This window comes from Uranotaenia lowii, chromosome 3 (assembly GCF_029784155.1).
Source record: "Uranotaenia lowii strain MFRU-FL chromosome 3, ASM2978415v1, whole genome shotgun sequence".
NCBI lineage: Eukaryota > Metazoa > Arthropoda > Insecta > Diptera > Culicidae > Uranotaenia > Uranotaenia lowii.
In genome coordinates, this window is record NC_073693.1 from 229,022,870 (window position 1) to 229,032,708 (window position 9,839).

A 9,839-nucleotide genomic window follows, 5' to 3' on the forward strand; every position below is an offset into this window, starting at 1 on the left:
CCTGAAAAGCCATTGAATTTCCCTGATTTTTCAAAAAATGCCTGATTTTGCCTGATTTTTGCGAATGTGATGAAAAATGAGTAGTAAGGAACTAAATTAGGTACCATTGCTGAAGTTAAAAAGCGAAAATGTGGCTGAATGAAACCAATCGAAAGATTCTCATTAATTCATATCTTAAAAAGGGAATGAAAAGGAATCTTTCGGCTTTGATTCAGTAGAATTATGCAACCAAGTAGGCCCACAACACAGTAAAAATGTAGAGTGATGACCAAAAAAAAAAAAAAAGGTCATCACTTTTAGAGGAATTTCCGTTACTTATGTAGCCTGATTTTGCCTGATTTTTATTTCACCAGTTCCCTGATTTTTGAAAATATATGTTGGCAACCCTGGTCGGTATCGAATCAAAAAGCTTCGGCATCATCACACACGTTCGGGAACGAAGACTGTAGGGGAAAAGTTCATATAACGCCCCATGTGGCTAATACGCGCCACTCTTGTTTTGAAGAATCTGAAACATTTTAAGCCTGCAAAATATTACCAATATGTTTTAAATGCTGTGATTGGTCATGGCAAGTATGAATTTTTCCTTAAAATGCCCCTGTGTCGTGATAATTTCACAATTTAGGATTTTCTCCATTTCGATCTAAATTTTAAAACACTTTTAATAAGGTGTCACCAAGCAGAGAAAAACGAATAAGACAATATTTTCTGACAAATCAATAGAGGAGAATCTAAATTATAATTTTATGCTAAAAAATCATACTGAACTCGCTAAGGTATGCTTTTCATGGGTATGTTCTATCACGGCCCATGCGCTCTTTATAACGCGCCAATCGTAGTAGGCTGAAAATAGCATTAATTTTTCAAAAAGGCCAATTTTCATTAAAAATGAACAAAAAGTCTAAAACCATATTTTGAGCGTTAATTCAGCCCAAAAAATCTATTTTTCATTTTTGGTTAAATTTTTATTAGTCCATTTTGATTTTCTTTTCAGTCAAAGTGTCTGTAAGTATTGGTGTGTTTTCGGTCTTCGGCTGCTCTCGGGTGTGTTCGGCTGCTAGGCGCGTATTGAATACACAGCGGCGCATATTCGCAACACAGTTTTGTTCTGTGGCTTTGAATATGGTTTTTAAAAATCATGTTTTTGAAGAAACTATAGCAATTTGAGTAATGAAAAATCATAGGAATTTGTAGAAAACACTTTTCTTTAACGATTACACCCATTTTTAACACAATTTGTACGTGGAATACATAGAAAATCAGCGATTCGCTTAGGTGGCGCATAATAGGGCATGTTCCCCTATCTGAACAATCGGCTCAAAGCTTGCGCTGCCGAAAATGTTGTGCTTAAAGCTGTAGCGTACCGAACCGACAGTTCGGTTTTTATTCCTTCATGCCTCCTGTTTCTAAAATAATTTCATCTTAACTGTCGGCTGTAGGGCGTGACAGTTTTGGGCATGACTGTCACGGATGACTGTCATGCTTACACCGTACCCATGCCCGGTCGTATGCTGCTGCTCGCTTCGAATAGATCGAACGAACCATCTATTCGAACTGAGTAGCCGCATACAACTAGGCGTAACGCAATGTGTGGTGCCGGTGAAGGTTAGGCGAAAATCGTTATTGTCTTAACCAATCGTAAAATTTACTGCTTTAACTTTTTTTCTAAGAATCATAGCCTTAGAAATATTAAACTCGCGGGAAACGTGGGTTTAAATAGAACCTATTTTTGTGCGATTTGAAAAGAGACTTGATCGTTATCATTTTTCTCTAAAATTTGTAAAAGTATTCAAAAAAAAATTAGGTACCTAATCATTTAAGGGTGAAAATCTAAAAGTGAAATCCTAATTTGAACTTAAATCTGTATTGAATCTCAATCTGAAATTTAAATCTAAACCTTATACCTAAAATAAGAAATCTGAAAGCAGAATTTGAATCTGAATCTGAATATAAAATCCTACTCCGAAATCTGAATCTGAATCCTGGACATAAAATCTGAACCTGGGATCTCGATGTGAAATCTGAATCTGAAATCTCAATCTTAAATATGAATCTGGCCAGAGATTTCTGACGCTTTCAAAATTATGTATTTTCGGAAAATAGGTTCATTTCCAGTTTTTCATGATGTGAATTCGACTTAGCTGTAGTTTTTGACCATTGTTTGTCAAATAATCGCAATTAGTATGGATTGTTAAATTAACATGATTTGAAATATTCTGCGCAAAAAGAAATTAAATTAATGGTTGGTTTTGGTTTTATGCTGAATTTAATAAACCACGTCTTAAGGCGGAATTGGATTTTAAAGGATAAAAGAAATTAAATTTTTGATCTTTCCATAAAGTTCCAATTGAAAACATACATGTACACTGTTTTTTTCAATTATTTTTCCAATAATATACGTAACGTATCAAATTGTGGGATTCAATTGTTTTTTTAAAGATAACCTTTTAAAAATTTTTATTCTAAATTTCTTGATACACTTCTATCAGGTATCAGGTCAGATATCAGCTGGTGTAAATTTCAGATTGTCAGAATTTTATCTTCATATTTATTAATTTTTTTTTTTGGTTGGATGGAAATATTAACTTTCGAGAATATATAAAGAACGAACAAAACATTTTTTGTAAATCGATTGAATTTATAAAAGTTTAACACTAGAGATGGTACCAACGCAAAACATGGATTATTTTTATTATTTTTTCACATAACAGAGAGGTAAATTTTAGTGTGAATACTAGTATGTAATGGTAATTTATATTATTTGCTTATGAACACTACATTCCTTAATATCAAAAATTGTATTCAATATTCGTCGATATAACTGTTACGCTTCTCCAAAAGATTTCATTCTGAAGTCTTTAAAAGTCAAGTCGAGGATAGGTTTCGATCTACATACGATTTCGATCAAGAATAAGCAGTTAAATTTTTGAATCACACCAATAATTTATGCCCAAGAAACAAATAGCTCACATTTTTTGGAACATGGTACAGACATTTTTCAATAATTGCTCAAATTTATCTATTAAGAACATGGCACAGTCTTTCTTCAATAATTGCTCAAATATATCTAATGAATTTCTATCCTATGTTAGCTTGAATCTCATAACAAGTGTATAATGCACTTTCATTTATTAATTCAAAATAAGATATTTCTTACTCAGCTCATAAGGCGATGATTTTTTGACTCCTTGGTATGCAAAACACGAAAATCAACTTTTGATTAAAATTTTCTCGCAGGGAAAATTATAGCATCGCAGATTGAAGTTTTATCAAAATAAATAGAAATAAATTCATATAAAAAATGGGTTCAAAAAGAAATAATCTGAAATAAGAATCTAAAATCTTAAATCTGAATCTGAAATCTGAAATCGGAATCTGAAATCTGAATCTGAAATCGGAATCTGAAATCTGAATCTGAAATCTGAACCTGAAATCTGAATCTGAAATCTGAATCTGAAATCTGAATCTGAAATCTGAATCTGAAATCTGAATCTGAAATCTGAATCTGAAATCTGAATCTGAAATCTGAATCTGAAATCTGAATCTGAAATCTGAATCTGAAATCTGAATCTGAAATCTGAATCTGAAATCTGAATCTGAAATCTGAATCTGAAATCTGAATCTGAAATCTGAATCTGGAATCTGAAATCTGAATCTGAAATCTGAATCTGAAATCTGAATCTGAATTTGTATCTGAAATCTGAATCTGAATCTGAAATCTGAATCTGAATCTGAAATCCGAGTCTGAAATCTGAAATCTGAATCTGAAATCTGAATCTGAAATCTGAATCTGAAATCTGAATCTGAAATCTGAATCTGAAATCTGAATCTGAAATCTGAATCTGAAATCTGAATCTGGAATCTGAAATCTGAATCTGAAATCTGAATCTGAAATCTGAATCTGAATTTGTATCTGAAATCTGAATCTGAATCTGAAATCTGAATCTGAATCTGAAATCTGAATCTGAATCTGAAATCCGAGTCTGAAATCTGAAATCTGAATCTGAAATCTGAATCTGAAATCTGAAATCTGAATCTGAAATCTGAATCTGAAATCTGAATCTGAAATCTGAATCTGAAATCTGAATCTGAAATCTGAATCTGAAATCTGAATCTGAAATCTGAATCTGAAATCTGAATCTGAAATCTGAATCTGAAATCTGAATCTGAAATCTGAATCTGAAATCTGAATCTGAAATCTGAATCTGAAATCTGAATCTGAATCTGAAATCTGAATCTGAATCTGAAATCTGAGTCTGAAATCTGAAATCTGAATCTGAAATCTGAATCTGAAATCTGAATCGGAAATCGTTGGTTGTTGAATGGCAAACTCAGTCAAAGACTGAGTTTGCCATTCAACAACCAACGAAAATCAAATCACAGTCGATAACTCCAAAAAAAGAATCGGAAATCTGAAATCTGAATCTGAAATCTGAATCTGAATCTGAAATCTAAATCTGAAATGTGAATCTGAAATCTGAATCTGAAATCTGAATCTGAAATCTGAATCTGAAATCTGAAATCTGAATCTGAAATCTGAATCTGAAATCTGAATCTGAAATCTGAATCTGAAATCTGAATCTGAAATCTGAATCTGAAATCTGAATCTGGAATCTGAATCTGAAATCTGAATCTGAAATCTGAATCTGAAATCTGAATCTGAAGTCTGAATATGATCGAATATGATTCCTAAATCTAAATCTGAAATCTCAATCTGAAATCTGAGTCTGAAATCTGAGTTTGAAATTTGAATTTGAAACTTAATGCCTTAACCTGAATCTGAAATCTTGACCTGAAATAGGAATCAGAAATCTGAATTTGTATCTGAAATCTGATATTTCAATCTGAAATCTTGAATTTAATGCTCTTATACGAATCCCAATTTCAGCTTGGAAAACAACACGCATCAATGCGCGTCTACCAACTAATAACGTAAGGATAGCCAGCCGCAGTAGCTAGCTTACGCTCAAGCAGAAGGAAAGCTCATACGTTCGTTAATTCGAAATTAACTCAGTCCGAGCGTAGATGACTATCCAAAACGAATCTCGGCTACAGTCGGACGAAATAAGCAATACTGTCATGAAAAATTCAACGCATTGAAAACTGTCACGAAGATATTTCCAAAACTGTCACGGAGCTTAAAAAGCTTTCATACCCACGAAAAAACTTTCGCATGAAGTGAAACAAGCCATCGTTGTACATCGTACGACCGCTCCTTTTAAAACTGTCGGGGAAGAAATATTCGGAAAGCTTTCATCGGGGTGTATGCGCGACGTTCGCAAGAATACTGTCGTTCGGCAGTACTTTTCGGGAGCCTGCTCCCAGCAGCAACAGGAGGAATCGTCGTGCCGCGTGGCTTGTAGATTGAATTTTGATTGATTTTGCTCATGCCGATACCTACGTAATGAATGTTTTATTGTAGGATCGTCATTGATTTGCTAATAAATATTTATCATAACCAGTTAAGTGCTTCAATCTTTCTTTCAGTTGTATCACCTACTTAACTTATTCGAATATTTTTGAAAAGCATTATTTCTTACACTAAATTCCGTCGAGCATTATATTTAAAATACAAGTGAAACTTGAAAATAAGGGAAGATGATATCTTCGATGTCCCGAGATTAAGCTCTGCCGCCAAAAATCTTTAAAGTACACTATTCATCCTCTTGAATCCATGATTTTTCCGGCCTTGATTAAAGCTTTATCTAAAGTATTAAAAATCCATATCATTATAAAATAGAATTAATTATGGGAATCTTATATTCAGAATTCAAATTTAGAACTCAGAATTCACAATTCAAAGTTCAGAATACATAATTCTTGGTTCAGAAGATAGTATTCAGAACTGGAAATTCCGTATTAGATTTTACATTCATATGTTTCTGAATTCTGTATTAGAAATCAATAAGCAGAATTCAGCATTCCGAATTCCAGAATTCAGAATCTGAAATCTTTATCAAAATATATTGAAATAAAGAATTCAGAATCTTGAATATAGAATTTAGAATTGAAATTTTAAAATGTAAAATTTTGAATTTATAATTGAAATTTTTTAATTCATAATATAGAATTAAATTGAGGAATTAAGCGTTTAGAACAAAGAATTATGATGGAAAAAACGAAATTTCTACGAGTTTTGATAATTTTTAAAAAAAATTATAAATTTTTCAAATGAAAATTCTAAATTCTAAGTTTTTAATTCTATATGTATTATTTCAAAATCTTATTTCTGAATTCTTTATTTGTAACTCAAACTTCTAAATACTTAACTACGAATTCTAAATTCTGAATTAAACCTTAATCAGAAACCATAATCAGAAATCTGCATCTGAAATCTGAATCTGAAATCTGAATCTGAAATCTGAATCTGAAATTTGAATCTGAAATCTGAATCTGAAATCTGAATCTGAAATCTGAATCTGAAATCTGAATCTGAAATCTGAATCTGAAATCTGAATCTGAAATCTGAATCTGAAATCTGAATCTGAAATCTGAATCTGAAATCTGAATCTGAAATCTGAATCTGAAATCTGAATCTGAATCTGAAATCTGAACCTGAAATCTGAATCTGAAATCTGAATCTGAAATCTGAATCTGAAATCTGAATCTGAAATCTGAATCTGAAATCTGAATCTGAAATCTGAATCTGAAATCTGAATCTGAAATCTGAATCTGAAATCTGAATCTGAAATCTGAATCTGAAATCTGAATCTGAAATCTGAATCTGAAATCTGAATCTGAAATCTGAATCTGAAATCTGAATCTGAAATCTGAATCTGAAATCTGAATCTGAAATCTGAATCTGAAATCTGAATCTGAAATCTGAATCTGAAATCTGAATCTGAAATCTGAATCTGAAATCTGAATCTGAAATCTGAATCTGAAATCTGAATCTGAAATCTGAATCTGAAATCTGAATCTGAAATCTGAATCTGAAATCTGAATCTGAAATCTGAATCTGAAATCTGAATCTGAAATCTGAATCTGAAATCTGAATCTGAAATCTGAATCTGAAATCTGAATCTGAAATCTGAATCTGAAATCTGAATCTGAAATCTGAATCTGAAATCTGAATCTGAAATCTGAATCTGAAATCTGAATCTGAAATCTGAATCTGAAATCTGAATCTGAAATCTGAATCTGAAATCTGAATCTGAAATCTGAATCTGAAATCAGAATCTGAAATCTGAATCTGAAATCTGAATCTGAAATCTGAATCTGAAATCTGAATCTGAAATCTGAATCTGAAATCTGAATCTGAAATCTGAATCTAAAATCTGAATCTGAAATCTGAATCTGAAATCTGAATCTGGAATCTGAATCTGAAATTTGAATCTGAAATCTGAATCTGAAATCTGAATCTGAAATCAGAAATCTGAATCTGAAATCTGAAATTTGAATCTGAAATCTGAATCTGGAATCAGAATCTGAAATCTGAATCTGAAATCTGAATCTGAAATCTCAAGCTGAAATTTGAATCTGAAATCTGAATCTGGAATCTGAATCTGAAATCTGAATCTGAAATCTCAAGCTGAAATTTGAAATCAGAAATCCGTGAGTTCGGGCACAGCTGTACCGGATAAGTTTTTCCATGACTGTCTGCCAACTGTATCGTTGATATACGTCGCGAATGACATAAAGTTGTTAAAACGACTATAATAAAAATAGAATAAAATGTTATAAAAATTATAAATTTCACAGTTGCAGAAGATTGTGCTTGAATAAAATGGATTAATGTATAATACCATCCATAAAATATAGGTACCTATGTAATAAAAAATATCAAAAAAGATTCAAACAATACCTACAAAAATAAAACATTTATTACGTTATCAGCATCAGCACAATTACCTAAGCCATGCGGCGAGACGGCAGTTCCTCCTGCTGCTGGGTGGGGTGGTAGATTTGGTGAGCGACAAAAAGAGAGCTAAAGGATTTGTTTCTCCCGCGGCTACGTGAGGGGTGCGAGATTTGTACACCAACCTGCTGAAAATGTCGGCCAAGCTGATTGAAATCTGACAGCTTTCAATAAATTCGAAAAACGTTGTTACAAATTTTCGAAACACTACACAAAAAGTATGTCCATCGAAAGAGGAGACTCAAATGAATCTCTAGGTATATAAAAAGTGGCCAATTTGAGTTCAAATTTTAGAGAAATCACGCTAACAAAATCCCGTAAGCCTACCAACTCGAGGGGAAGTTTGAAAAATGGCAAAAAAGATGTGAGATTCATTACGATATACTGAAGAGCTGAGATTTTTAAGGAACCAAGTATGTTCTATGAAAATAATAATAGAGTTGACGAAAAAAAACTAGAATTTGAATTTTGAGAATCGGTCCATTGGTAAGCGAGATACAGCGATGCAAAGCCAAAATTGGTTGTCTTTTTTGAAGTAAGAATTTTTTCTACCGGAAGTTCTGGAATAGCGGCCAAACCTTCCACTGGACCCCCACATATTTGTACATCTGTAGAAAGGTAAATTCTTAACAATTTCGAAAATCGTTAAGTTAGTTCAAAAAAATAATTCGTTCAGAAGTTATAAGCATTTCAAAAAGAGCTCTTTTTTTGGACTTTTTTCATTCGGAATGGACTACTGGTAACTTCCTAAAACATATTGACTTAATTTCATAACGTTGAGAAACTAGATAAAATTACCTAAACAACGAATATAATATCATCAAAATCGGTTATTATTTGTGGCCAGGGGAACGTGCGCAAGTGCTCGGGTCAATATGACCCGAACGGCATATTATCGGTTTTTTTCATGGGGCCATTTCCGGTGGTGACCGGAAGTTATCTGGTACTACAAATTGTGTATTCTGCGGCTCTGCATAAGTGTTCCAAATTTCAGATTTTTCCGATTTTTTTGTCACGAGTTATGATGAATTGAATGTACCCTTCGGGTCATATTGACCCGAGCGGGCGCGGGAAGGTTAAAATCATATTCATATTTAGAGAATCACTCAATGAAATTCGAAATTGAACTATGATTGTATTTTCATGGTCAAAAATAATTTGAGATTGATCAACTAGAAAATAACATGACGATTCCCGGTTGAGTAGAGGATAATTTTAAAATAAAAGTGCATTTCAATGATATTAGAAAAGTTTACAATAATTTTGCATATTTCATCTTTTGCATTCTTATAAAGTGAGCCATCCAGATAGCACGGTTTTATTATTATTCTTCGTTGTTGACAAGTTTCGATAACAAATTAAAATTTTGTTTTGTGATTTTTTCCAGTTTACTGATTTTCCCAACCAATAAAAATGCTGGAAAAAATCTTATTTTAGGGGGGGAGGCCTTTGTGTAACTCTTAGAGATATTATTTCACTGGGGCCCCCTTACTTGTTATATTTATTTTTAAATTCAAATTTTCTCGTTTCAATTCTTATTTGGCTAAATTTATTTTTTATATTTTTTATGTTGATTATCCACCATGGGTGCACGCATTCACCGCATTTTCTGCCTAAGTATGCGTTCACATTCATTCTTTAGATTATTAAGTTGGGCAAATCTCAAATGCAGCGCACGTACACCATACCCGGACCCCATGGCTTCGTATGAACTGTTATAGAGTGAATGTATTGTGTTGATGTAGGTTTATTTCTGAAGAACGAGTCAATCAGTAGGGCTAGTTTACTTACAGGTATTCGGGCATCCGTGTATAAACCTGCCCAGCTTGCAACTGATTGAACATTCTTATTACCTAAATAGTCAGTTGAAGGAGGCCACTTATTGGATTCGGGTCTAAAAGTTTTTTTTTTGCCGGAATCGAACCCAGTACGCCTGGCATATCAAAACCAGACTCGCGCCAGCCTATCCGCTAGACCAACA